This window comes from Lagopus muta, chromosome 28, assembly GCF_023343835.1.
Source record: "Lagopus muta isolate bLagMut1 chromosome 28, bLagMut1 primary, whole genome shotgun sequence".
Classification (NCBI taxonomy): Eukaryota; Metazoa; Chordata; class Aves; order Galliformes; family Phasianidae; genus Lagopus; species Lagopus muta.
In genome coordinates, this window is record NC_064460.1 from 1,136,453 (window position 1) to 1,142,685 (window position 6,233).

Genomic DNA, 6,233 nt, shown 5'->3' on the forward strand with positions numbered 1-6,233 from the left:
CCATCCTACTGATGAAAACACCCTCCCATCCCTTTAGGGAGGTGGGTCCCATCTCTTCCAAACAGACACCAATCCACAGACCGTTAGGTACCGTTCCAGTGACAGCACACTGTCCAGAGGAAGGGCTTGACGTACAACCCTCAATGATTTACATTCCCACCAGTCAAGTCAGGCAGACCAAGACTACGATGCTGACCTGTAACCAGGCACAGGGCAGCTAGAGCTCCTTGTGCAGGCACCAGAGGAAGTTTCTCCACCTCCAGATCTATAGGCAATGTGCACACAAAGCACAGCAAGGCTGTCCATGCTCCACGCTCACAGAGAACAAGTTGACAAGTTGAAGGTTACATTTACAAGAAAGGTCGTAAGGAGGATCTGGGGAACTACAGGCCCGTTAGCCTGACCTCGGTGCCAGGGAAGGTGATAGAGCAGATTGTCTTGAGGGAGATCATGCGGCACGTGCGGGATGAGCGGGGGATCAGGCCTAGCAGCATGGGTTCATGAAGGGCAGGTCCTGTTTGACCAACCTGATCTCCTTCTATGATCTAGTGACCCATCTGGTGGATGAGGGAAAGGCTGTTGATGTGCTCTACCTAGACTTCAGCAAAGCCTTTGGCACTGTCTCCCACAGCATTCTCCTGCAGAAGCTGGCAGCCCGAGGCTTGGATGGCTGCACTCTTGGCTGGGTAAGGAGCTGGCTGGAGGGCCGGGCTCAGAGAGTGGTGGTGAATGGAGTTAAATCCAGCTGGCGACCGGTCATGAGTGGTGTTCCCCAGGGGTCGGTGCTGGGCCTGTCCTCCTCAATATCTTTATTGATGGCCTGGAGGAGGGCATCGAGTGCACCCTCAGTACATTCGCAGATGGCACCAAATTGGCTGGAAGTGTGGATTTGCCTGGGGGTGGCGAGGCCACACAGAGGGATCTGGACAGGCTGGAGAGCTGGGCTGAAGCCAATGGGATGAGTTTCAACAAGGCCAAATGCCGGGTCCTGCACTTCGGCTACAACAACCCCAGGCAATGCTGCAGGCTTGGGGCAGTGTGGGTGGAGGACAGCGTAGAGGAAATGGACCTGGGGGTATTGATTGATGCTCGGCTGAACATGAGCCGACAGTGTGCTCAGGTGGCCAGGAAGGCCAAGGGCAGCCTGGCCTGCATCAGAAACAGCGCTGCCAGCAGGAGCAGAGAGGTGATTGTTCCCCTGTACTCGGCACTGGTAAGGCCGCACCTCAAGTGCTGTGTCCAGTTTTGGGCCCCTCACTGCAAGAAAGATATTGAGGTCCTGGAACGTGTTCAAAGGAGGGCAACGAAGCTGGTGAGGGGCCTGGAGCACAGGGCTGATGAGGAGAGGCTGAAGGAGCTGGGAACATTCAGCCTGGAGAAGAGGAGCTCAGGGGAGACCTCACTGTTCTCTATAACTGCCTGAAGGGAGGTTATAGGGAGCTGGGGGTCGGCCTCTGCTCTCGCGTTGTTAGTGATAGGAGCAGAGGGAATGGTTTCAAGCTACGGCAGGGGAGATTCAGGCTGGACATGAGGAAGTATTACTTTTCAGAAAGGGTGGTCAGGCACTGGAATGGATGCCCAGGGAGGTGGTGGAGTCACCGAGCCTGGGGTTGTTGAAGGAAAGACTGGATGTTGTGTTGAGGGACGTGGTTTAGTAGGAGCTGTTGGTAAGAGGTGAACGGTTGGACTGGATGAGCTTTTAGGTCTTTTCCAACCTTGGTGATTCTATGATTCTATGGTCTACATTAATTAACCTAAGTCACTATTCAAAGCAATGAACAAGCTATTTAGAGAGAATAAATAAAAAGAGAGAAATCCCCATGATCTTCTACTTCTCACGAGCCAGGAAATGCAGCAGGCATCCCTTCATCCTCACCACCACAAAGTGTCAGCAGTCCCAGCAGTGCCCATCTCCAGTCCTGCCCCTTTCGAGTCCCTCTCCTGCCTCTGACGTAGTCCTGACCAGGCCCTGTTCTGCCCCCATTCCGTTTAGCCCATTCCTGTTCTCGTCTCGTCCCTGATCCTCCACCTCACCTTGCCTGTGTTCTTGTCCCTACCCCGACCCTACCACTACCTCCACACCTACCCCCACCCTTTTCTTTATCCTCCTATCACTGCCCGTCCCTCTCTTTTCCCTCTCCTGCCCATCTCTCCTGCCCCTGTCCCTATCACTCGTCCTGCCCCTACCCCTACATGTTTCCCTATCCCACCCCTCTCCCTCTCCTGTTTCCTTCCCTTCCCTTCCCTATCCCTGTGCTGTCCCTGCTCCAGGCTGCCAACAGAATCCCCTGGCAGCCCACCACAAAGTTGAAGGGAAATTGTAAGCCAGGAGAACAGAAATGTGATGAATGAGAGAGGAGGAGAGAGAGGGCAGAAGAGAAGAAGGGACACAGGTAAGAAAAGCAGAGCTAATGGGGCAGGGGAAAGCAGGAGATGGCAGGGGAGAATGGACAAGTGGGAAGAGCAGAAAGGCAGTGAAAATAGGATTTCTTGAAAATAAGTGTTTACAGCTTTATTACAAGACAGGATGCCTCACAATAAGACGGATGGTTTTCCAATTCCTGAATTACAGAGGATGCACAAACTGAGAGGGGTTAAGAAACCTAGCAAGAAAGTGCCACATTCTAAAGCAAACAGCCCAGGAACAATTCCAGCTACTGCACTCCCTTGAGAGCCTCAGTGGGACTCTCATCTGCTCACAGGGCCCAATGCGGGAGGATCAGCTGCTCTAGGGGAGAAGGATTGGGAACCATGTTCCAGTTTGTATCCTTGGAAGGAGGTTAGGGAAGCAGCTCCATGTAAAGACAAGAATGAAATGATGGCCAAGCTCCAACGCAACGGGTGCAGGACCAACAACCCCTCGTGCAGCTCCAAATATTTTGGAAAAATGGGTCCTCGCAAACTGTAAGAGCCTTAAGTGACCCCGGAGCAGAGACCTCCTTAACATATGGGAACCCCAAGAAACGTGAAGGACAACTGGTAATTATTATAGGGCTGGGAGGGAAACAAACTGAAGCTGTACAAACACAAATAGAAATGAGAATAGGAAACCTCCCCCAACGACTGCATCCTGTGATGACTGTCCCCGCCCCAGAATACATCGCAGGGATGGGCATTCTAAAATGACTAACACTGAATCTCATGAAACAATGAACGGCATTGCTAACGGCACGCTGCCACTGCGACCAAGGCACAGGTTGGATGAACAGATTGATAACTTTAGGACAAGGTTGAACAACTTTGCTCTTTCTTGCTAACTGCCATGTGTGTGGAGGCCCAGGAGGATGGGAACACTGGCCGTGGATGGCCTGTGCAACCCAAATGATGGGACAGCAAAACGAGTGCAGCCCATGAGGGAACAGAGCTCTGGGCCAGGACAGCAATCCCTGCCATATGCAGCAATACAGAGAAATGATCAGAGAAACGGGGAAAAATACACAGAAATTGAAACACGTCCAGATTACTTCACGTGTCCCACACCTGTGGTGACTCAAAGACCACACCTGCCACGTCTTCCACAGCGAGGCTGCGTCCATACCAGAATTAAGTTTTGATACGAGATTTCTGACTTACGAATATTAAAGCCATCTTCATTGTTTGAAGGAAAGGGCTGAGCTGCTGGAGGCTCTGCTCAGCTACATTTCTGCCCATCTCGAGTCCAGTTCAAGTGTAGATTTCATACACAGCAAGGTGTGAAGAAAAGCTCTCCCTCCAGTCCTAGAGTTATAGAAAGTTCAAGCAGTAAATATCAAGCTACAACAAAGTCCAAGCTTCTGAGTTCAAGGACATCCTCTGAAGCCTGATTTAAGGCAATAAAATTCGCCTTCTTGCCTCAGGTTAATATCTCCAAGCTATTTTCAAAGATCTTTTCATTTCCTCCCGATACGTTTGCATACAGCTAGTAGGACAAACAGAGCTAATAAAGAGACCCAAACACACACAGTGAAGGCATGAAAGTCCAGCAGTTCCAGCAGTGGGGGAAACATGCACCTGAGACTGCAGGGAATGCTCCTTTGTGGGTGGGATTTAAGTCACACCAGGCACAACACTCTGCTTTTGAGAAGGGCTGCTTTAACAGCACGCCATCTGGGAAAGCACACTTGAATCAGGTTTGTGAAGAGCCTCCCAAATCCTCACAGTCTTACTGCTCTGGGAAGCACGAGGTTCTCTTCTCAAATACATTTCTTACCAGTGCATTCAGCGAGCACACACATCCAATGTTGTGACAGAGAACATGGGCAGAGACCAGCAGGTTGGAAGGTTGTCACCTTCGGGCCAGATCAATACTACAGATATCCTGCAAGCCCTTCTGTAGCAGAAACACGATTGCTAAAGCTGAGCAACGTCCAGTGGTGAGTATGAGTAAGGCGAGGCTCAGCACAGTGCTGACGGATCCGATACTGACATGCCATTGCAATTCAGTGCACAGGTTGGAAAGGCAGTAAGGTGGGCCCGAAGATGGAAAAGGACACCCGTGTGCTGCACTGTCACACTGGAACCACGTCAATCACTACTCTCAAAGCGTGTATCTGCTAAAAGGCTGCAGTGTTTGAGACCTCCAAAACAATCTGCATCACCAGACTAATCAGCGCTTTATGAATGCACACCAAAGACCCCAAAGTTCCTCTCAGAAGAGACGAGTACAACTTACCTTACATTACTTCCACATACAGGATTCTACTTCTGACTTTGTAATTCCATATTATAAAACAAAAGAAGGCTTCTTTCTTGCAATACCAATTCTTAACAGCAGTTTTACAATCGAGTATGAGAACTAATCCACTTACCTCTACAGGATGGAGTTGCTCAAGAATACCAGAGTTGGCAGATTCAAAATGCCACACCTGAGGATTTTTCAGAAAATACTGCAATGAAACACAACATTAAATAAAAAATAACCCAACACAGCCATGTAATCTAAACTGACCTTGAAAGCTATCGGTGTCTAACTACTGTTATCCTGTAGTTGTGGATCTCATTAGCAGCCACCAATTTACTCAGCCAGCCTTTATAAACCTTAATTTTTCATAACTACACAAGGGCAGATCCAAAAGTAATGCCTCCTGTCTTATAAAGCCGGCCCACAACATCACAGATGGATGCTGGTGGGATGACAGCAGAGGCTGAGCCTTCCTGCCAGCATTCAGTTACATTTTGCAGCCGTGCCACAGATGGCAGCAGAGGGCCAGAATGACAGCACAGCACCTGGCTCGGAAGTGCTCATAGAGCACAGGGTGTCCCTGAACTCCTCCACACTGAAAACATCGCACCACTGACATCCATCAATGCCTGCTGAAATTTATGAAGCCCGGCAAGTGGAGGTGAGCGCAGTGAAGCAGTGGTGGTGCATTTCAGCAGTGGCAACAGCAACGCAAGACAAGCCACCCAGACAGCAAACGGATTTATTTTAATTATTATTATTTCTTTTTAAACAAGCACAGCACGCAGGCTCTTGCTCAACACTGGAGGGAAAAAAAAACCCAACAAAATGATAGTTAATGGTGGTGACCATGTTGAGAAACAGCTCTGTAGCTGAGAACTCGCCCTATGTATCCATTGTCATTTCTGTGGAAATAAATAGGAGGCATTCCTTTCAGAGCAATCTATGTACCTCAGTGAGCCATCACCCTAATACTGCAGTAATACTAATAATAGGAACAGAAAAACACAGACTCTCAGAATATCTTTTGTGGGGATGGAACAACAAAACCAACGCTGCAGTCAGCTGCAGTTATTCCCTGGGAAGGAACTGATGCCAGCAGAAAGGTCACGACCACTTCCAACACTCAAACCATAGCAGCATGTCAGAGCACTTGGAATAAACCCCAAGGATAAACCAAACTGCATCTCTGTTCCAGCCATTTTTTCTTCAATATACACGCATAGACTGGGAGGTACTAATCCTACAAATTCATTGTACCACTGTGTCGTATGGTAAGAAGAAAAGCAGGAAGTTTGAGACTTTGTCAGGCACAGAACCTGCAGCACTGGGGGCGAGCAGTTCTGAATTCTGGTATCTGGTCATAATTTGCGTGCATGCACAAGAAGCAGTGCAACTCACTTCACCAAATGTAAGTCAGTGCAACCAAACGTACTGAAGGTGTACTTACAAGACTGAGGTAGAAAGCTGCTCGCTGAGGGGAAGGTTGGAATTGAGGCAGGGGAGGCCTGACAGATTGAGTGATCTGGAAAAAGAAAGGAACAGAAGAACTGTTCAGATGACATGACAGCCA